Here is a 21876-nt window from a genome sequence, read left to right on the forward strand (position 1 = left end):
CCCCCCTCTCCCCTGCCCCCGCCTCTTTTCCCACTGCTGCATTAACCCTCTGGCGCCTGCCGATGAGGGGTGGAGGGGGCACTGCCCCTTTGGTCTTCCGGGGTGGAATGAGAGAAGAGGCAGCATTCCCCAGACCCCTGCCTGCCCCAGAACTGGGACCTGCAGGGCTTCACGTGTCCTTCCACGTTCTTCCCAGGACTCCGGCCTCCCATCCGCTGCCTGCCGCTCTGGAAAGTTCACCAGAGCCCAGGAAGCCCTTCAAGGCGGCGATGTGGCCCCACACTCTCGGGTCCTCTGGTCTCTGGAGACTCCTGCCCCTTGCCCTTCCCAGAATGAAGGGAGCTTAGAAAGCGCCTGGTTCGGGACTGGGTGGAAAACTTTGCTTTGTAGGGTTCAGACAGGAGCCCAGGGGCCAAAGTGATCCCAGATGGAGACTCCCTGAGGGGGCGCAGGGTCTTAGACTGCAAAATAGCCCTCCCTCTCCAGCACCTGGAACTTAGGAGTGGTCTTTCCAGGGTACCCCCCACCCCTCAACACACAACACAGTATCACACAGATCACGCCTCGTGATCCTCCGCTGTCCTCTCGCCGCTCCGGTATTTCCCTCCAACCTCCCGCCCCAGGGCAAAAGCAAAACTGCGCCTTTAAGAGCCGTTCCGCTTACCTTTGCTCCGTACACCCGGCGCCGCGGTGCCCCCTCCTCCGACCTCCCCTTCCTCCCCGGCGCACGGCCCGCGGGACTCACCGCGCGTGTCCTGGGGGCTGCAGTGCGCCCGCTCCCTCCCGCGACGGCCGGGGTGCCGCGGGGTTAGGTGCCGTGCCTTGCGCCCTGCTGGGGTCTCCGCCCGGGCACGGGGCAGCTTCCCCTGCTCTGGAAAGGTGAGCAGTTCCCCAGAGAAGCTGCAACCTGAGCTGGCCGAGGAGGAGGTAGAAGGGGAGGGGAAGGGAGGGAGTGGAGGAAGGTGGGGAAAAGGAGGGAGGAGGAGGAGGAGGAGGAGGAAGGAAAATGCCCGGCCCCCGCCAGAGTTTTTCACATGTACAAGTTGACTCCGCCCCCGGCCCTCCCGCCCTGCCCACAGCCGCTACCAATCCCCAGGGCTCCCTCTGCCCGGGTGCCCACCCCTTTCTCCCACTCTGGGAACCAGGGTCCAAGTGCCTCTTCCTGTTTCGTTTCTAAAGCCGGCCCTGAGAGCCTTGGCTAGGGGATGAGGCCTTCTGGACTGGATCACCCCAGGACACCAAGGCGCCAGGGGTACACTGACAGTGCCTGCCTATCTCTAAAGCAGTGTTCCTACCTCTTCTAGGTACCTCCCAGTACCTAGCGCCCTAGGAACGAATGTGCATGGACAAATTTTGATGGTCATTTTCTTGACAATAGTAGCCCTCGGGCTCCCCTTCTACTCTATCCAGTGGGACTTGTCACTTACCTTTCCAGACAAAGTTCCCACCTCTCCGGGACCTGAATGAAGCCCTTGCTACCAGCCATCATTCCCATTTTCCTCCCCGAAGGATAATTCAACGTGTCCTTTTGGAATTAAATTCCACAGGATATTTGAGAATCACCCAAGAAAAGTTACAGAATGGCTGGTTCAGCTAGTGGCACTCTCATTTTACAGAAGGGGAAACAGGCCCAGCAAAGCAATTGAACTGGCCCAAAGTGCCACCAGAATTAATGGTGAGCCATGATTAGAACTCAGACCAATGGCCATTGCACCCACATCATCTGACTTCAAGGATCACAAGAACAAAACAAAAATCTGGGGATGGAGGTGCAGGGCACAGTCCCCACTGCCAGGCCCCTCTCATCTCTGCTTCCTCCTGAGGGCTGTGAGGAGAGGAGATGTGTCTTGGCTCTACCGCACCTCATCAAGGAGGTCTGTGTCCCCTGCCCTCCCAGCGGGCTTGGCTACTTCAGTCTGGGGTCTCCAACAGGGAAGGTCTCCTTAGGAGGGGGTGCTCCACAGTGTACATGTGCTTCTACCCGAACCCTTTCCCTGGGGACCGTGAGTTGTTGAGAATAGAACAGTTTCCTTCTGGAAGACATGGGCCTGAGGTCCCCCTCTCAGCAGGAGACAGGAGAATGGAGGAAGACACTGGGCCCATGCATGAAAGTGACCTGTGGGTAATTGACATCTCACAGGGGGCCTCCCAACTCTTTTTTTAACCTCTGCTTTCTCTGCTAGGGCATGCAGATTTCCTGGGTACAAGCACTTCCTAAAAATGAAACCGCCAAGTGTTATTGGGGTGCATGGATCCAGAGCCTTTAGGTGTGCAGCAACCTGCTCCATAGTCCAGTGGGTGGTGGGAAGACTGGGGAGCAGGAGGCCATGAAGAGGTTTGGAAGGGGCAGGGAGGGAAAGGGAGAAGGACTACAGCTAAGGAACTGTTTACTAGCTTTACTAGCAGATTAAAGAGAGTGGGGCCAAAGGGTAGAGTTTCAGGGAACTAAGGGGGTGAAGTCAAGAGGTCTCCACAAACACTTTCTCAACATCTCTTATATGCCAAATGATAGCCAGGACTCTGGGCACATAAGATGAATATAACCCAGTCCCTGCCCACAAGAAGCTCATGGTGTAATGGGGCAGGGAAGCAAACAGTTAGGATGCTATAGGAGGGAACTTAGTGTTATGGATGCCTGGGAGGAGCTGTTCTGCTTGAGGTGAGGGTTACAGGATGAGGGGACAAGAGAGGGGAGGAAGGGTTTTACCTGTTTTTCCAGGAGGGATAATCCCTTGTGCAGAGTGCAGGGGTGAAAGAATATGGACCCACAGTTCTATGAGGTCAGAGCTTAAAGTCTGGGGTGGAGGTGACACTGTAGAGGCAGGCAGGTGCTGGGTCCTGAAGACCCCCAATTTGGAGGCTGATCCTAGTGGAAAATGAGAATGAGCTTAGACCACACAGCGGCATCAGGGAGGAGAGGAGAGAACTGATTTGAGAGATAGGTAGGAGAAAGGGTCATAGAGCCTTGTGACTATTGGATTCTAGAAGATAAGGGAGCCAAGAGTGTCAAGATTGGAAGCACTGATGTGATAGGCTGAGTGGAACCTTGGAGCTTCTTAAGTGAGCCTTGATTCCCAGCACCTCCTTAGGTTGCTCTCTGAACTTGGGCAAGCGAACTAACCTTTCTGAGGCCATCTGTAGAACAAAGTTGCTAAAATCAATCTTGTATGGTTGTTGTGAATATTAGGGTAATGTATGCTAAGGGCCTAGCATAGGACTTGGCTCATAATGCAGAACTCAATAGATAATAAATATAATTACCATCATTCATCCATTCAACAAACATTTATTGAGCACCTGCTCTGTGACAAGGACTATACTGAATCCTTGCATTGGATAGATTATTTTAAGTCTGAGCTCCTATTCTCATGCAGCTCACTATTCAGGGGGAGAAAGATGTTCAGAGCAACAGTCAACTACCAAAGCAATATGGGCTGAGCAGAGGAAGAAGCCCTTAACTCTGCCCAAGAGAATTTGGGACAGCTCCACAGAGGAGAGATGGCACTGAAACGATGTAGGGCCAGCCACCTGCTCGGAGCCTGTCACGTCACCCCCTGCCCCCCCCCCCACCACATGAGATTGCTTCAGAATCTCTGAAAGCTTCAGTTTTGAAGCATCATCTTGCTTCTCAGGGTTGAAGGAAGAGGATGAACTGCAGGTGGGCATCTATATGAAGCCTGGAGAATGGCACGTCAAGCTTTGGCCACCTCAGGAAAGGGGAAGTGCAGATGGGCAGGTGGGAGGGGGGAACTAGGTAAGAGTGACCCTGGGCAGGGCTTCCTAGCTGGATAGGGAGCCCGTGATATGCGGTCATACACATCAGCGGCCTGTGTATGTGTGCTCTTTGGGTCATCCTAATTTTTCTGCTTCTCATCTGTATCATTCCAAAAATTCCCTCTTTGGACACCCTTGGTGTCCCCTGCCCTCCGATGCCAACTTTCTTTCTGTGCATCTCGCAATAAGCCCAAAACAGTCGAAGCAGCACTACCTAGGTCTTCCACTAAGGAGGGACTCCTTCCCTGCTGCCTTACCAAGCAATACTTTGAGCTTTAAAGCCACATAAACTGTGTGACCTTGGGCAGTTACTGACGTATCTGACTTCCTTTCCTGTCCATAACATGGAGATGGTAACAGTCCCTATCTCATGGGGCTGTTGTGAGGTTTTAATAAGATGTAAACTTGGCACCCAATCAATGCTGTTTCTCTTTTCTGCAGCCCATTAACTCCCTCCTTGCAGAGGGACAGACAACAGACTCTCAGCTGGGGGTTTCCCTGGCAGCCCAGTCCCTGGGGCCCATCCCCTGTGGGCCCTGCAGCCCCCTTCCCCTCTGCTAGTCTAATGGATCTGTGGCATCCCTGGGAGGCCCTGGTCACCCTAGCCGTGAAGCAGTGTAATGCTGGCAGGCCTGAGCAGCATGACAATGGTGGCCCCAGTGGCAGCTCAGCCCACTCCCCGCTCTGCTCCTGTCTCTCCTCCCCACTGCCAGTGACATGCCACTGCTCTGCAGATAGGACAGGCGTCCCTGGGTGCCTGAGGGCTGAGCAGGGAAACTGGAAACAGCTCTCCCTCACAGACTGTGTGGGCAGTGCATTTGAATAGCTTTTGAAAAACCAAAGTTCACGCCCACCCCACTTTCCCCTGGGAGGCACAGCATCCAGACAAGGAGAGTTCAGCCAACAGAGAATCTCCTTTCTGCACATTGTCACGGGCTCCCTTCCCCTCTGGCCCTGCATCCAAGCAGGCACAATCTCTGAAAGCCCTGCAGGGACCTTTAGGAAGCCGGAGACTTGACTCTGCCCCTAAGGTGCAGAAATCACTTTGTTTATCTGGGCTTCTGTTTTCCTCTATAGCAAAATGGGAATAGTGTGAATACCTGCCTTTCAGAATGTGAGAATTAAATGCAAAGGTGACCGTCAAAGTGCTTTGCACACTGTAGAATGATCTGCATGTGTATGAGATCATTAGTGTTTGGCCAAAGGGCCCTTCTTAGGGTTCCAGGAATCAAGTGAAGACATGAGAAATGAGAAGCCAAGTGAGAACAGAGAAACTCACCTCAACAGCCTGCCTTTGGCAGGCAGGAGGGAGATTGGCAGCAGAGACCTGAAGATGGACTGACCCATTATGGCCTAGCTAGTTAGAGGTCTGTGAGTCATTGGGACAGCAGGACTTGGCTAGACTGAGCCAACTCTTACTCCTCCTCTGGCTAAACCTAGGCCATTGTTTCCCAGTGATTTATGAGAAGTGGGGATGATTAGGAGAAGAATATCATTTACCTCATTGCAGTGTGATTCCAGCAGAGAGCCTGGGACTTTCTGCTTTATCACTGCACCAAATGTCATATCCTTCCTTCACTATTTGTGGTGAAAGTACAGGCATGTGTGCACTCATGCATGTGTTTACACATATGCACGCATGCGTGCACACACGCACACACCATTCTAGATTTCAGATGAGGCAACAGCTGCATCCCCAGAGGGTTCTAGGACAGGGTGGACACATAAATAGAGTCAGCCAATCACAGACCAGTTGACCCTAGCAACTATCAAACCAATTAGAACCCCACCACTGCATCCAGTGGTGCCTTCCAAACTTACACACACACACACACACACACACACACACACACACACACTCCCTTCAGGTTGACGCATTGCCATGACAACAGAATCACGACACAAAGCTGGTGTAAATGGGAAAGTGGTCCTTAGGAACAAGACTGGAAGTCTTTGGGGTGAGGCTGCAGGCCACACTGGCTGGGGTGGGCCACTGAGAGGATCTCTATGCAGGGTGGGGGAGGAGAGACAGCTGGTTTACCTGGGCTTTCTAAGCCTATTCTTTACCCCTAGAGAATGGGGTCAAAGGCTCCTACTTGGATTATAGTGAAATATAATGAAATTATTTCTCAACTGATAAGGATAGGAACCATAGATTTTCTTTTCAGCAAACCTTAAGAATTTTGAGACTTTTGGACACAAGAGAGTTGATTGATCCCCAGGAGGACCTAAAACCAAACCCTAAAACCCAGCTCATGAGTTCATTGGACAGCTGGATCTCAGTTCAGTTCGAAAGCAGTTACTCAATATCTGCCATGGGCCAAGCACAGGTGCTGATTTTAGCCGTAGCCAGGTAGAACTTGAGAAGTCAGTTGAACATATTGGTGAAGGCTTTTAGAAATGCTCCGGAGGCCTGTCGGATGGTGCTCTGGAGGTGGCTGACTGGGAAAGACTTTGCTCAGGGCCAAGGAAGAAGGCCGAGGTTCGAACCCTGCCCGCCCCACCGGCCCAGCTGGCCTTTAGCTTCCAGGCTCCACACCCCTCCTTCAGACAGATGCCAGAGAGGCCTTAACCTTAGCCATTAACCAGTCTGCCAGTGGCTCCTCCTCTGCCCAGTTGCTTCCAATAACTCCTCAACAGGGGGCCTTTGGGTCCCCAACCCCTCTTTCAGAATCTGATGAAATCTGAGGAGTCAAAACACATATGCACAATATTTTCCATTCATTTTCAGGAGCTATGGGCCTCCTTGTGCTCATTCACAGACTCCTTTGTGGCATATGGATCTCCTGCAACCCAGCCCTGCCTCCCTCGTCAACTCATCTTGATTTTCTCCCTCTCTTGTTGTGTCCGGCCACATAAAACTATGAGTACTTCTCTTGTACATGCCACTGTGTTTCACTCCTTCCTGCCTTGGTACATGTTCCCACCTACAGGAGAGGTTCTCTCCTTCACCACTTACCTAGTAAACTCCTATTCATTCTTCAAAACCCAGCTCAAGAGTCACTGCCTCCTTGGCACACACAGGCTCAATGTTGTCTACGCAGGCTTGATCACTCCCCAGTCAAAAGCATGTCTGTTCTATATACTTCTCTCACTGTGTGCCTCCCGGTGCATGGTGGCTCCATGTCTTCCTCCTTTACTGGGCTGAGAGCTTCCTGAGACTGTAGACCACATCTTTAGCCTTTGTATGCCCAGGACTAGTATATATGAGGTGCTCACTGGGGTCTAGGACAGAGGTCCCCAACTATTGGCGGCCTGTTAGGAACTGGGCTACACAGCAGGAGGTGAGCAGCAGGCAAGCAAGCAAAGCTTCATCTGTATTTACAGCCGCTCCCAGTTACTCACATTCCCACCTGAGCTCTGCCTCCTATCATATTAGTGGCAGCATTAGATTCTCAGAGGGGCACGAAGCCTGTTGTGAACTGCGTATGTGAGGGATCTGGGTTGTGCGCTCCTTATGAGAATCTAATGCCTGATGATCTGTCATTGTCTCCGATCACCCCCAGATGGGACCATCTAGTTGCGGGAAAACAAGCTCAGGGCTCCCACTGATTCTACATGATGGTGAGTTGTATAATTATTTCATTGTATATTACAATGTAATAATCATAGAAATAGAGTGCACACTAAATGTAACGTGCTTTAACCATCCTGAAACCATCTCCCTGCCCGGTCCGTGAAAAAACTGTCTTCCATGAAACTGGTCCCTGGTGCCAAAAAGGTTGGGGACCACTGGTCTAGAGAACCAACATGGCAGAACTGAATTGGCCGAGGAAGCAAAACTGATGAAGGAAGAAGAGAACAAGCAGACCAGAAGTTAGGACAGGAGCAAGGGGAAGAGAGGTGTCGGAAAGGAAAGGGGAGTCAGGAGGTGCCCACAGAGCAAGATTGAAAGACATCATTGAATTTGGCAACTAGGAAGCCATTGGTAGGGTGGCCACAGGCCCAGTTTGCATAGGATTCTCCCAGTTCTAGCATTGAAAGTCCTGGGCAAACAGAGATGGTTGGTAACCCTGGATTGGTGACCTTGACAAGGGCAATTCTGGAGATGGGAGTAGGGCAGAGGCCTGAATGTGGTGGGCTGAGGGGTGAATGGAAGGCGGGAGAGGGAGACTGGGAGAATTGGTGGCTGCTGAGCTGTTTGGCTGAGCTGAAATGAGACAGGAGCTAAGGACTGTGCCAGTCTCCTGGCCCTTCTCTCCTGCCCACCGCCAACCCCCACCCTGGAGAGAAAGCAAACACAGCTGCTGTCAGGAACACCGTGTACATCCTTAATGAATTCTTCTTGAAAAGCTCCAAGCCCACCACCTGGGTCGCCCAACTAGTCCCCTGCCACCCCAATCCCCGCTAGACCAGCGGTTCTCTGTTGTCTGACTTCCTGTGGTAAGTATTCGGGGGTTTTATCCAGTTGGCGCAATGGATCCTGCTTGGACTGGAGGGATGGCTCTTCTCTTCTTTTGAACTGTTATTTACAAGTCTCATTTGTCTTTGCATATTAATAGACTGTCTGACTAATTCGATTCTGAATGTTTTCTTTTTGAGACCGAGTCTCGCTCTGTTGCTCAGGCTGGAGTACAGTGGCGCCATCTCATCTCGCTGCAACCTCTGCCTCCTGGGTTCAAGCAATTCTCGTGTCTCGGCCTCCCAAGTAGCTGGTATTATAGGCGCCCGCCACCACATCCAGCTAATTTTTGTATTTTTAGTAGAGATGGGGTTTCACCATGTTGCCCAAGCTGGTCTTGAACTTCTGACCTCAGGTGATCCATCCACCTTGGCCTCCCCAAGTGGTAGGATTACAGGCATAAGCACCTTGCGGCCAGACCTCTGAACTTCTTGAAGGCAGGGATCGTGCCCGCCCTCACTGCTTCCCTTTTTCTCTCTCCTTCCCCTTTCCTTGCTTCAGTAAACACTAATTAAGTGGCGTTTGAATTCAGTAGTCCTGGTGATTTCCACAGTTCCTGCCCTCAGGCACCTCATAGTCTGGATTCCAGCCTTCTAAATAGGAGAGTTCTATATACCTATTTATATCCCTATTATATCCCTGAGCAGTAGAAGAGGGTCCTTGCAGGGCTTTAGTGAGTCTGAAAACCCATAACATTATATATGCCAACATTGTGAGTGTAAGTGTATGTGTGTGTTATGTGAGATAGAGAAACAGAGACTGTATGTTTCTAAAGAGAGAATCTCAGCTGGGTGCAGTGGCTTATGCCTGTAATACCAGCACTTTGGGAGGCAGAGGCAGGTGGATGGCTTGAGATCAGGAGTTCGAGACCAATCTGGCCAACACAACATGGTGACACCCTATCGCTACAAAAAAAAATGCAAAACTTAGCCCAGCATAGGGGTGCATGCCTGTAGTCCCAGGTACTCGGGAGGCTGAGTTGGGAGAATCACTTGAACCTGAGAGGCGGAGGTTGCAGTGAGCTGAGATTGTACCTCTGCACTCCAGCCTGGGTGACAAGCGAGACCCTGTCGAGAGGTGGGGAGAGAGAGAGAGAGAATCTCTACAAATTAACATGTTCAAGTGGAATCAATCTGCCATATTCAAGTCCTGTCTATGTGATATGAGGAAATTATTTGGTACTCTGTACCTCCATTTCCTCATCTGTAAAATGGGGGTATAGCACCCTTCTCATAGGGCCATGATGAGGGTTAGATGGGATAAGTACGTACATTTAACATAGATCTTGGAACATACTAAGAGGACAATTAACATTAGTTATTGTTCTTTTTGAGAGAGAGAGGAACTTTTGTGAAATTCTCAAAAGGTTCCAAGAGCCACTGGTCCAGTGAGTGAGCAACCTGAGTGCTGAACGTGGCATCCCACTGGGACAGATGCTAAGAGGAGTTAGTCTGAGGTGCACTTAAGGCACCTTGAACTTCCCCTCTGCATCTCCCAACCCCCAAGTAGCTCAGGACCCTGCCCTAAACAGCTACTCAGGAGGAAAGAGCATTTGAATGGACTGTCCCAGTGCCACTGAATAGCATGTCCAGGTTAAAACACATTAGGTGAGAAACCAGAACTCTGCTTCCCCCAGGGGAATGGATTTTAAAAGAAAAAGAAAAGAAAAGAAGGCCTTTGCTCTTGATCATATTAAAAGCAATAGCCTCCACAGCAATTAGGCACCCGTAAATTACACAGCCTGCCTCTGTCAGCTGGCTCCACACTATCTCATTAGCCAGGGTGCCGGCAGACACTGCACACCCTGCTGGGAGCCGCCTCATTGCCAAGTTCCTGCTCCATAATTAAACACAAAATCCCAACCTCATGGAGGCACCCGCCATCCCTCCTGTCGGGGACAGAGGCAGTGAGGGAGGGACAGAGCCAAGGTGAGGCCTTGCTTCTAGGAGTGAGCTGTGAGCAGACAGCCCAGGGCTCTCCCATGACCTTGGGAGGGGATTTGGGACAGGAAGTGAAAGGGCATGGAATGAGAGGAGGGAGTCCCACCTTCTTCCTACCTGAACGCCTGGGACCAAGAGAGCAAATGGGCCACGCTGGCTTCTGCAGGATATTCTGAGGTTCAACTTTAGGAAATGAAGTCCTAGAAAGAGGGGGATTGTCTGAGAACATCTACTCACTCCACCACCCACATCTGAGCACACCCACGTAGACTCCATTGGTTTGGAGCCAGACAAAGGCTGATGAGATGCATGCTGGGGCACTGTCAGGTTGCTAGACAAGGTGGACCCCAAAGGGCCTTGCAGCCAGAACTGGAGTAAGGGGTGTCCAGCTGGCAGGTCCACAGAATGCCCTTGGAAAGTATCAAGATGTGTGGTTAGAGAAATTGTTTGGGGCCGGGTGCAGTGGCTCATGCCTATAATCCCAGCACTTTGGGAGGCTGAGGCAGGAGGACTGCTTGAGTCTAGGAGTTTGTGATCAGCCTGGGCAACATAGTGAGACATAGTGTCCCTCCCCCACTGCCTCCCTGCCAGCCCCCCAACCCCCTTTCTACCAAAAGTTAAAAAAAAATTAGGCCGGTGCAGTGGCTCACACCTGTAATCCTAGCATTTTGGGAGGCTGAGGCGGGTGGATCGTTTGAGGCCAGGAGTTCGAGACCAGCCTGGCCAACATGGCAGAACCCCATCTCTACTGAAAATACAAAACTTAGCCAGGCTTGGTGGCACAAGCCTGTAATCCCAGCTACTCGGGAGGCTGAGGCAGGAGAATTGCTTGAACCTGGGATGCTGAGGTTGCAGTGAGCTGAGATCACACCACTGCACTCCAGCCTGGGTGACAGAGTGAGATCCTGACTCAAAAAAAAAAAAAAAAAAAAAAAAAAAATTAGCCAGGCATGGTGGCGTGTGCCTGTGGTCCTAACTGCTGGGGAGGCGGAGGTGGGAAGATTACATGAGCCCAGGAGGTCAAGGGTGCAGTGAGCTGTGACCGCACCACTGCACTCCAGTCTGGGTGACAGAATAAGACCCCGTCTCTAAAAAAAGAAAAAGAAAGGAAAAAACAAATTGTTTGACAAGTGTGTAAGCTGTAAGTGAGCCCCTCACTATGGTGACTTCTCTAATGACAAGCTGGTGGGACTGGCTGCACAGCAGGGCTGTTACTTGCTGGGTGAGGAACACAGACCAGATTGGGGAGGGGAGAGGGACAAAGGCTGGCCCCAGCAGTTCTTCGCTGCCCACCCCACAAAGCCCTTGGCATCTCTTCTAAACCTACTTTGAACAAATATTTAAAAGATGTCCCCATGAAGAGGTGGCAAGTGACTAGCCTGCCCTGCTCGCCCACTTGTCTCCTGCCAACCGTGACCACCAGGGGGGATGGAGAAGTTGCTCCAGGCTTCTAAATCCTACCCAACTGCTGCTGCCCAGGGAGAGCCAGGATGGGAGCAAACACAGAGGAGAGAGGGCAGCTGCCTGGAGCCTGGGGAGGGGAGCACTCCCACCTGCATCCCCACCTCTGGGTTCTCTGGTCGCCCCGCCTGGGCAGCTTGGGCCGGGATGACTCCAGGCTCCAGCTCCAGCCACTGGATCTTGATAGGGAAGGACAGAGCCTGAGAGAAAATTGTGCAACACAGGGAAGCAGGCGAGTTTACTGGAGACAGAGATGGGGGACACAGAGGCCAGAGCCTCTGAAACCAGGGCATGGGTAGAAGATGTGGATGCTATTTGGCAGAGATTTGCATGGCATTTTATGTTAAAACTGAGTCGCTGCATTGGTGCCAGCATTCAGCTAGAGCCCAGGGAACTAACTCTGCTGACAGCATCAGAAAAGTGCACAGAAATTCCCCCAGCCCCTGCTCTTCTCCCCTGGTGGTTCTTCTGGCTCCAATTGGCCCCAGCCCAACACTGTGATTTTTGGCCCCAGACCTTGCCTCCTCTGCTCACTCCTTGCCTCCCTCCATCTTAGGGGCAGGGGTGAGGACAGCCTTGTGGTGGTGACTCACAGTGTTGTCCTCTGAGGTTAGCACAGCCCAGAGAAATGCCCAGGCAGGCTGTGCTCCTCTCACTCCTCACGCAGAAGCTCAATTTGAGAAGCAGCCCTTGACCAGGCTTGGGGCCTGTGCCCAAGACTGTGGAGAAACAGCTGTCATGCCCCCACCTCAGCCTGGAGGCACCCAGTTCCCTTGCCTGTGGGACCAGCACAGAGTCCTGAGCCCAGTCCTGGGGATATTGTTTCCTGGAGTTGCAGCTAATTTCCCTAATTTCCTCCCAGACCAGGTTCCCCTTTCCCTGCAGCCTGGGAGGGGCTGGGGCCCACAGAGCAGCCAGGTGTGGCCCCAGGGATGGGAGTGGGGCCTGGCAGAACAGGGAGGGGTCAGGACCTGGGAACAGTCTGGACAGGCGCAAGGTGGGAACCACATCAGGACCAGCGAGGAAGAGGTCAGGGTTTAAACTCACACTTCCTTTTCCTCTCGGCTGAGCCCCGGGAGGTTCGCGTTACCAGGGCTTCCCGGGCATGCAAGCGGAGTGATGGGGCAGATATCAAGCCTGTTCAGCTCAGACATCCTGAATGATCAGCGAGACTCAGGGGCCTGCACCCACATGAACAGGTATATCCAACCAAAATGCACCTGAGTGTGTAGGTTACTACCAGGTGCCACTACCTAAGTGGCCAGGCAGTGGTACCTGGTAAGTTTACCTGGTATAATACCTGAATATGTCAAACTGCCTCCAAATCAGACCATTATGCCAAATGTCCTGGCAAGAAAGACCTACGCCAGGGGGCCAGCTCCTCCAGGGCCAGCCTAGCTCTGCAGGTTGGTATCTGGCAGTACCTGGTGTAGCCAGGGAAACAAAGGGATTTGTCAGCCGGAATCTGTACTTCCCCAGGCCTACTGTTTGCTCCAGGAGCTCTCCTGTGGGTCCCCTGGGGCACTGATATTTCTCAGCATGTCTTCCCTGAGATCCCAGCCATTCATGATCCCACAACTGACTTTGCTCTTAGTCGAACAGCTGGTGACTGAACCTGATCCAATATTTACTCCTGGAAAGAGGGCAAAGGGGCAGGTGTCACTCCAGGCAGCCTGGAGTTGCAGTTGGCTGGGTCTGGGGGAGGGGAAGGGAGGATTTGCTGTTTTCTCTGGTGCCAGAGGCTTTCTCAGACCTTAGGTATTCCCCATCTAACCATCTGCCTCCTCTTCCTGACATGGGCTGGGGAGGGGACTGGAAGGGGAACTTTGTCCCCAGGGGACTGTCCCTGAGAGGAGTGAAGCCAAGTAGATGAGGAACCTCAGCCGGGAGGTGAGAAACCCAGACCACCAGCTTGAGAGGAGAAGGAGCCTCCCCAGTCAGAGGCTTCCAGGGAAAGGAGGCTGTCCTGCAGGAAGCGGCCTTTCCCTGAAAAGGGATGGGGAGGAGGAAAGACCAGGGACTGGAGTGAGACCCTCAGTGAGGAATGGCAGTGGGTGGTCCATGAGTACCAGGGCCGGGGCTGCCACCTCAGAAAGCGGTCAGGCCACAGCCACTCCAGAAACCTGGTGAATCCAGAAACTTGGTGATTTCCCCACCCTTGGCCTTGTAATTGAATTCTCCCTGGTGTGATTAGCAATGAATCTTGGAACCCAAAGGGCGATTTCAGGGAGAGGCAGCCAGGAGCTCTCCCTTACCAGTGCGGCCTCGGGGAGAAGCCCTAGGGACAGTGAATTTGGGGTGCTTCAAAAGCAGCAGGAGCAGGTGGGGTGGGGCTTGCTGAGGAGAGAGGGCGGGGGCAGGGAAGGGGCAGTGGGGTGCTGTCCTGGGGAGAACAGGCTTTGCCACGCACCTACCGTGTGTCAGGCACCCTATACACCAGACTACAGTGAATCTTCAGGACAGCACGAAGTCGCTGTGGTTAGCCAATCTTACAGACGAGCAAACTGAGGCTCACAGGGGTTATCTGACTTTCCTAGTCACTCAGTATGAGGCAGAGCACCCAGGTCTGAGTCCCAAGCATGTGTGCCTTTTGTAACAGCTCCAGACCCAGGGAGGGACGCCAGCAGCCCAGCACAGGGCAGGTCAGACTCGGGAGGGCGTCTCTGCCACACCTCAGTGTGCCCATATTCTGGTGCACGCCTGCTTCCTGGCAGCCCCCTAAAGACTCTGAATCAGAGGCAGCGCCACTCAAGAGAGGACATAGGCTCGGACCTCAGAAGACTCTGGATTCCGATGCCACTCATGAGCAGATGTGACCTTGGGCGAGCCATTTAACTTCCCTATGTTTCCACATCCACAAAGAGAACCTCGTCATGCCTTTGTCTAAGGTTGTTTGATAATTAAATGAGATAATGCATATAAAACATCTGGCATGGACCCCGTGTGGTGGCTCACGCCTATAATCCCAGCACTTTGGGAAGCTAAGCAGGGAAGGATCACTTGAGCCCAGGAATTCAGGACCAGCCTGGGCAATATGATGAGACTCTGTCCCTACAAAAAATTTAAAAATTAGCCAAGCATGGTGGCACGTGTCTGCAGTCCCAGCTACACAGGAGGCTGAGGTAGGAGGATCACCTGAGCCTGGGAGGTCAAGGCTGCAGTGAGCTGTGATTGTGCCACTGAACTCCAGCCTGGGTAACAGAATGAGATTCTGTCTCAAAAAATTAATTAATTAATTAATTAAATTAAATAAAAACATGGCACATAGTAGGTGCTTAAGAAATGATAGTTCTCTGCAGGGCTGGCTTCAATGGGCACGCATCATGCAGTCTGTCAGGGCCTGTGCTCAGAAAGGCCCCACACTCAGAGGGCCTCCTGCTTGCTTTAATGCTTTATTGTTCTGTTTAAATTCTTAATACTTTTTGAACAAGGAGGCTTTGCATTTTCATTTTGCATCAGATCCTGCAAATTATCTAGCCCATCTGCGTTATTGGTGTGGGTTTAGTTCCTTGAATCCAGAAAGGACTACCTGTGACCCACACTATGAAACAAGCCACCATTTCATCATTTCATGATTTTGTCTGCCCAGGAAATGCTTCTCTGCTTATCCTCCGTGCATCTTGCTGTTGCTTATAAGAAATCAGAGTGAGCCAGACAGAACCACAACTCTCCTTCGCTCTCTGGCACCTCAGGGAGATGAAAACAGATCATACCCCTGCTTGTTCTGAGGAGAGGGATTTTTGAGGGAGAATCTTGAGCCCTGGTTTCTGGCAACAAAGGGTGGTCTCCCTGATGCCACCAGCCCAACAGCAAGATATTAAATGCCTCGAAAGGTTAGAGGCCCCTAGCTTCCAGGGACTCACGTCTTCCACCGGGGCCCAGCAGTGTGCTGGGGCCCCTCCCCACCCACTAGGGTGAGGGCTATAGGCCCGGGGCAGACACAGAGCTCTGAGCAGCAAGGTCAGGAAGTGATCACCTGGGCAGGTGTTCCAGGAGCCGGAGCTCAGCCCACCACCTCCCTCCATTGCATCCTGTGTGGAAGCATCTGACCACCACAGTGCCTGCACCTTAGCTGTTCTCAGACTCCTGTTCCCAGGGGCCCAGGCGTTTGCTAAATTGGCAGTCTTGACCCATCTACTGACCCCTGAGAAGCACGGCTGTAGGGGAAATGAAAATCGGGAGGCTGTCTGTCTGCTCTTTCTTTCTCTCTGTCTCTCGAAAGACAATTTAAGCCATTTCTAGATCTAGCAGCCTTTTGCAAGGACACTGGAGTTGTGGGGGTGGTGATGACGGAGAGGACAATGGAAGAGGAGTCTGAAGTGCAGCTGCAGGACTTGGGGAGGAGAATCATAGGCGGACTCAAAGATTATGAAATATCTCAGCTAGAAGGGAACTTTGAGAAACTGAGGTCAGAGAGGGAAAGTAAGTTGCCCAAAGTCACAGAGCCAGGACTGGAACACGGGTGACCTAATGCCCAGCCCAGGGGTCCTTCTGCTTCACCATTTGACTTCAGGATCAGGGACAAACTGGAGTGGTCAGAGAAGAGGAGAGATTTCACCCCTGTCCACCTGCACCCCCCACCCACACACACACATTTAGGTTTATTCTAGATCCAGTTCCTCCTGGACACTGGAGAAAGGGAGGTGTTAAACCCCGGTCAAGTAAAAAACAAATCAAGGTAAGGAGGTATGTGGCCTCTGACCCTACCCTTCCATTGGCATGGCCTCTGAAGTCTGAGGCTCCTAGAATGGCATGGTGTGGTACCTGTCTGCTAGGACCCTTCTCCCAATAGCTGATCTTACATGACTGGTACCTTTCTGAGTCCCAGACTTAGATCTTGGGCCCTCTTCATAGGAAAGGGGGACTTGAAGGGTTTCCCATTCAGGGATGATTTTAAAGATAATAACATTAATCGCTAATATTTATAAGCACATTATATGTGCCAAGTGCTGTTCTAAAAACTTTTCATATGTCAACTCATCTAATACACAGCCCTATGGAGATAGATACTATCATTGTCCCTATTTTATGGTCAAAGAAACTGAAACATAGACAGGTTAGATAGATTGCCCAAGGCCACACAGCTAGTAAATAGTAGAACTCGGATTTGAACCTAAATACCCTACCCTTTGGGCTCCTAGTTAAGTGCTTCTCGCAATGTAACATCTTGATCCCCATCCAGTGAGGTTTGTGTTTTTGCTTTTGTTTGGAGACAGGAGATCTGTTGCCCAGGCTGGAGTGCAGTGGTGCGAACACGGCTCACTGTAACCTCACCCTCCTGGGCTCAAGCGATCCTCCTGACTCAGCCTCCCAACTCCCAAGTAGCTGGGACCACAGGTGCACACCACCCACACCTGGCTAATTTTTTAAAAATTTTTTTGTAGAGACATGGTCTCACCATGTTGCCCAGGCAGGTCTTGAACTCCTGGAATCAAGTAATCTGCCCATCTCAGCCTCTCAAATTGCTGGGATTACAGGTGTGAGCCACAGCGCCTAGCCTCCAGTGAGTTTTTAGTTGGAAAAAGCTACATATACTTCTACTTCCCTCTGATTCATCTCCACCTGCTTCGTCCCCCACTCACCACATCACCTGGGTGCCAGGCACCACTGCCCAGCTAGCAGGTAAATCTAAAGTTTGGGACACTTGCTTCTCTCTCCTGAGTGCCCCTTTCCTGCCCCTCAGAACACCCCTTAATGGCATATACTGCCACCTCCTGGCCACCGAGGGTTAAGACTGACCCTATGTGCGTATTTCAGGACTCTGTCCCTGGTACTCAACTTCTCTCTGGGTGATGACATCCTCGCCACAGCTACGTGACCATCTGTAGCATGCTTATCCAGTCTGCAGCCTGTGGGCTGCATGTGGCCCAGGACGGCCTGGAATGTGGCCCAATATAAATTCGTAAGCTTTCTTAAAACATCATGAGATTTTTAAAACCTCATCAGCTATTGTTAGTGTATTTTATGTGGAGCCCAAGACAGTTCTTCCAATATGGCCCAGGGAAGTCAAAAGATTGGATAACCCTGATCTATAAGCTGTTGATTCCCAAATGTTTATCTCTTTCTTTTTTTAAGAGTCTCTCTCTGTTGCCCAGGTTGGAGAGCAGTGGCACAATCTCAGCTCACTGCAACCTCCACCTCCCAGGTTCAAGTTATTCTCGTGCCTCAGCCTCCCGAGTAGCCAGGATTACAGGTGCGCGGCACCACGCCCGGCTAATTTTTGTATTTTTTAGTAGAGACGGATATCACCACGTTCACCAGGCTAGTCTCAAACTCCTGACCTCAAGTGATCTGCCTGCCTCGGCCTCCCAATGTACTGGGATTACAGGTGTGAGCCACCGTGCCTGGCCCCAAATGTTGATCTCTTTTGAGATCCAGGTCTATCCTGATGCAAATGGCTTGAGCCCTCCAGCACCTTGTAACTTCCCTCAAGTCACAGGGCTACAAAATGCAGAACTGGAACCAGACCCCGGGGCACCTGACTCCTTACTCAGTGCTCACATCACAGCATCACACTACTTCTCCAATACTAGCATAAAACATGGACACAGTGAGTGCCCAGAGAGGGAAAGGATAAAGATCGCATGCTGGCTGATGGGAGAGTCAGGATTTAGATCCAAGTTAGAGTGGTGGCAAAACCAGTCTGCTTTCTCTAGCGTGCCATGCCTCTCCTCAGGATTTGGAGAAGGCAAATGGCTCTTTTTTTTTTTTTTTTTTTTTTGAGACAGAGTGACAGACTCTTACTCTGTCACCCAGGCTGAATGGCACAATCCCGGCTCACTGCAGCCTCCACCTCCCGGGTTCAAGGGAGTCTCATGCCTCAGCCTCCCAAGTAACTGGGATTATAGGCACCCACCACGAGGCCTGGCTAATTTTTTTTTTTTTTTTTTTTTTTTGTATTTTTAGTAGAGATGGGGTTTCACCATGTTGGCCAGGCTGGTCTTGAACTCCTGACCTCAAAGTGATCCACCTGCTTTGGCCTCCCAAAGTGTTGGGATTACAGGTGTGAGCCACTGTTTTAAGAGCAAATGGCTCTTAAAACACACAGATGTTGAGGTGAGGTGTGAGGCAAGCTGAAGGATGGGTGAGCTGTTGGTGGTCAGAAAAGGCTTTGTGGCTGAGGAGTGAGGGCAAAGGGGCATACGCTGGCACTTCCTGTAGCTGACTGTGACAATGGAATGAAAAGTCCCCTGGAAGGGAGGACAGAGAGTTGAGGGCAGGACCTTGGATTCTGACATCACTGAGGGCACTGGAAGAAGAAATGGAACAAGGGAAAGGGACTTGGAACAGTTACACGAGAGGAGCTGAAGCATCAATACTTTAGAGATGGACTCCTGCATCTTAGGGCAGAGATCGGGAAATCACGGCCTGCCTCTGTTTTTGGACTGCCTGAAAGCTAAGAATGGTTTTTACTTTCTTACATGGCTGAAAAAAAAAGCCAAAATGAAAAACAGTCTTTCATGACACATGACAATTATATAAAATCTCGAATTCTAGTGTCTATAAATAAAGTTTTATTGGAACACTGCCGTGCTCATTCACTTATGCATTGTCTATGACTGCTTTCTGCTACAATAGCAGAGTTGAGTAGCTGCAACAGAAACCACAGGGCCCACAAAGCTTAAAATGTTTATCATCCGGCCCTTTACAGAAAAGCTTGTCAACCCCACCTTAGAGGATGAGGGTCATGGGCCACAGGTTCGGCCCTCGTATTGGAAGGGAAGTCCAAGCTGCAGACAGAGACGGGGGGAAGGGAGTGGGCTTTCAGGGGGTCTTTGCCAGAACACCAGCTGTCCTGATTTTCTTTTCTTTCTTTCTTTTTTCTTTTTTTTGAGATGGGGTCTCACTATGTTGCCCAGGCTGGTCTTGAATTCCTGGGCATGAGCGATTCTCCTGAGTCGGCTTCACCTCTCAAAGTGCTAGGATTATAGGCATCAGCCACCATGCCTGGCTTTCCTGACAATGAGCCCACATCCTTCCCACTCCCAGCTCCATGAGACCTGGCCTAGAGGGACTCAGACCACCCTCCACACACCCTCTGGTGCGGAGAGGAAGCCCAGCCCCACCATTATGGCTTTGAGTGATTCCATACCCTCTGAGCCTTAGGATCTACCTCTGTAAGAGGAGAATAATAATGCGAACCTTGAAAGGCTGTTGAGAATTCCAAAAGATAACAAAGTTCATGCCACAGTTGTTGGTGCCAGATGGCATTCTGCAATCTGTAGATCTTGCTGCTGTTAGGCCAGGCAGCCCGCAGGCCGCTCAGCTTCAGAAGTGGGCGCACCTCCTAACTATGTCCACTAGAGGGCAGGAAGGCCCTGCTGGCGGCTGGGAGGGTGTCAGATGGAGCTGGTCTGCAGGTCCCCCTGCCTGGGGAGAGGTGCCCTCCCCTGCTGTTTACAACCCTGGCCTTTGATCAGCTCCTGTTCTCCCCATGGCCTGCTGAGGGCCAGACGGGAGCAGAGCCTCCCGCTGGGGGCAGGACAGGCTTCCTTCTTGCCCTTTCTCCTCTCCCACTGGCAGGCCAGACTGAGGCCAGGCCACTGGGTAAACACTCCTTGGCCAGTCTATTTGCAGAGTTTTTCAAAGCCCTTCCGTGCACATTGCCTTACATGCTCCTCCAACAGCCCAGGGATATAGGCAGAGCACGCGACATGATACCCCTTCATCCAGGTGAGGAAACCAAAACTCAGAAAGGCTAAGTGACTTCTCCAAGATCCCACGGCTGGTGAGCAGCGTGGCTAGGATCGTAGCTCGTGTCTTCTTCTTCTCCTTCTCCTTCTCCTTCTCCTTCCCTTCCTCTTCCTCTTCCTCTTCCTCTTCCTCTTCCTCTTCCTCTTCCTCTTCTTCTTCTTCTTCTTCTTCTTCTTCTTCTTCTTCTTCTTCTTCTTCTTCTTCTTCTTCTTCTTCTTTTTGAGACAGAGTTTCACTCTTGTTGCCCAGGCTGGAGTGCAATGGCCTGATCTTGGCTCACTGCAACCTCCGCTCCCGGGTTCAAGCGATTCTCCTGCCTCAGCCTCCTGAGTAGCTGGGATTACAGGCATGCGCCACCACACCTGGCTAATTTTGTATTTTTAATAGAGATGGGGTTTCTCTATGTTGGCCAGGTTGGTCTCGAACTCCAGACCTCAGGTGATCCGCCCGCCTCAGCCTCCCAAAGTGGTGGGATTACAGGCGTGAGCCACCGCGCCCATGCACCATGCCGGTCGTAGTTGGTGTCTTCTGAAGCCAGGATGTGGCTCTCTCCTGTAAGCAGGCTGCCCTTAACAACTGCACCCTCCCTGAGGAGACTCTAATATCTGCAGTTTCTTTCAATGGTCCTGCTCCTGACCTCCTCCCTGGTAAAACACCAAACCTCCCTTTCTGCCCTCTCAGAACTCAGAATGGTACAAGGTGCTTCCATGCACAGGAGCTCATTTCTATCAAGAACAGGCTCCCCAGGGCATTTGAGGACAGCACTCTTACCTCAAGGGGCTTTGGATGCAGTTGGGAATACAAAGGCAGACGGTTCTACACACACAAAAATGGGAGGCTGGGCAGTGAGTCTGAGGGCCAGGCAACTGACCCAGACAGTGACAGAGAGATTGTGGGGCTGTGGTGGTCAGGGAAGGCTGCCAGCAGCATGGGGGCCTTTGGGAAGCTACAGAGGAGTGAAGAGGCAGGAACGCTCAGGGTCTTTCCAGGTATATGGTGAACCAGACAGACATCTGTACCAGACGGCAGAGCGAAGTCCATCAAGTTAGAGGAGGCTGGTTCTCAAAGAGCTTCAAATGCCAGGCGAAGGGAGGTGAATGTAGTCATGTGGGAGATGGGGAGTCATTGAAGGTGTTTGAGGGAGGCGGGACAGGAAGCAGTGGCATTTCAGGAAGGCTGACACCAAGGGAGGAGGAGACTGGGAGGATGTCTGGGACGGAAGGGTAACTTTTGTAGACTAGGGGAGTATGTTTCTATGGCCCAGGCTTAAGATAACTAACTGTAGACGCAATGGAGAACTGCCAGGGTGTCCTGTAGGATGTGATGTTGGGGGTAAAGGAGAAGGACTAGCCCAACATGGGAATAACTGGAGAGCCAAGCAGTGTGTGTGTGTGTGTGTGTGTGTGTGTGTGTGTGTGTTGGGGGCGGGTGTGTGATGTCAGGGAAAGGATCATTAGTTCTTTTCATATGAGCGTGAATTTGAGGACATCAAGTAGAAATGCTTTGTGAACAGATCAAGATACAGGACGGGATGTTGGAAGAGAGTCAGGGCTTCAATGTGGATGAGGAGGGAGTCAGCCACAGGGGCATGGTCGTGCAGCTGGG

The 21876-nt window shown here is 51.7% G+C and overlaps 1 protein-coding gene across 1 annotated transcript in view; it reads left to right on the forward strand.

The window, feature by feature from the left end:
* The first annotated feature begins 7316 nt into the window (after positions 1 to 7316).
* The window catches only part of LEMD1 (LEM domain containing 1), a 113431-nt gene continuing 98871 nt past the window's right edge, over positions 7317 to 21876 (forward strand). Inside the window, exon 1 of the mRNA XM_050764340.1 lies at positions 7317 to 7338. The gene's annotated coding sequence lies outside the window, so the exon portion shown is untranslated. The remainder of the gene's footprint in view (positions 7339 to 21876) is intronic.

Source organism: Macaca thibetana, chromosome 1 (assembly GCF_024542745.1).
Source record: "Macaca thibetana thibetana isolate TM-01 chromosome 1, ASM2454274v1, whole genome shotgun sequence".
NCBI lineage: Eukaryota > Metazoa > Chordata > Mammalia > Primates > Cercopithecidae > Macaca > Macaca thibetana.